This window comes from Triticum dicoccoides, chromosome 1B (assembly GCF_002162155.2).
Source record: "Triticum dicoccoides isolate Atlit2015 ecotype Zavitan chromosome 1B, WEW_v2.0, whole genome shotgun sequence".
Lineage (NCBI taxonomy): Eukaryota > Viridiplantae > Streptophyta > Magnoliopsida > Poales > Poaceae > Triticum > Triticum dicoccoides.
In genome coordinates this window covers 410,400,224-410,401,879 of record NC_041381.1, presented here as the reverse complement: position 1 = coordinate 410,401,879, position 1,656 = coordinate 410,400,224, and positions in this window count along the sequence as shown.

Here is a 1,656-nt window from a genome sequence, read left to right as displayed (position 1 = left end):
AAGGTATAGGTGGTGGTGAGGCAAATGGTAAAACCAAGGTTGGGCCTTGCTGGAGGAGTTTTATTCAAAGCGAACTGTCAAGGGGGTCCCATAAATCACCCAACCGCGTAAGGAACGAAAAATCCGGGAACATAATACCGGTATGACGGAAACTAGGGCGGCAAGAGTGGAACAAAACACCAGGCATAAGGCCGAGCCTTTCACCCTTTACCAAGTATATAGATGCATTAATTAAATAAGAGATATTGTGATATCCCAACATAATCCTGTCCACCATGGAGCAATCTTCAACTTCACCTGCAACTATCGACGCTATAAGAGGGGCTGAGCAAAGCGGTAGCATAGCCAAACAACGGTTTGCTAGGAAGGGTGTCAAAGATTATAGGTTCATGGCAATTTGGGGAGGCTTGAAGAACAAGTGATAGGAAGCGCAGCATAGCGATAGAACGAAGCAACTAGCATAGCAACGGTAGTAGTGAGATCCAAGGGACAGTCATCTTGCCTGAAATCCCGCTAGGAAGGAGAACGAGTCCATGAAGAAGACGAACGGGAGTAGTCGAACAAATCCTCACAATCGCAACATAACCGGAACTAAGAAGCAACACCGGAAAGAAACAAACAACATGTTAAACACACAAGCATAAGCATGGCATGATGCACAATCAAGTATGATGCATGTCCGGTTTAATGTGGCATGGCATGGCAAAATGCAACAAACAATTCTATAAGTTAAGTGGAGCTCAATATGCAACGAGTTGCATATTGACAAAACACCACATTGACATATTTAGTTTAATCTCGTTTAAGCTACCAAACAATGTTAAATGTTGTTAAACATGGCAAGAGGTGAGGCATAATTAAAACTACCTATCTAGGCAAGTTTAAAAGAGGCCGGAACAACAAACAACAATTCCGGAAAATCCTCATGTGCAATTTATGAATTTGGTACTGTTCTGCCCTAAAACATATTTTATTATTGTTAAACAGGAAAATAAAGTGCACCATGTTAAACTAGGCATTTTTCTACCCCATTTACATATAAAGTTTATTTAAAACCGAGCTATGGTTATTTAGTTATGAAATAAATCATTTTAGCATGGCATTTGAGCAAATTTAAACAAACATCATTTTAAACATTTTAAACATGGATGAAAGTGGCATATTATTAATCTACACAAAATTCTAAGCATTTTACATATATAAATTATTTACATGTGATGCACGGTTAAAGAGTTATTATATGCATGATGTATGAGGGTTTTTCTGTAAAACTGCAGTCTCTGGAATAATTGCTAAAATCGCAGAAGGAAAAAAAACACGCATCGGGCCGAAACTTGAACAGGGCCGAACAGGAGCAGGTGCTGGGGGCAGCTCACCCATGGGCTTCGGCCCGGTTCGGTGGAGGAGGCAGGGCAGGCCGGATCTGGCTTGGGCCGGCTTGAGCTCGCCTTGGAGGCCGAAGGGGAAGCAGGTGGGGCGTGGTCAACGCGAGATGCGGGCGAGCGGGCGCCTTGTCCTGGAAGCAAAGGATGGAGCAGTGGTTGACAACGCCGGGGACGTCGGCAGGGACAGCAGCGGATGAACAGGGCAAGGAGGAGGGCCGGCGGAGCAGAGGAAATCCGGTCCAGATCGGGGCCGGGGCGCGACCCTGATGGG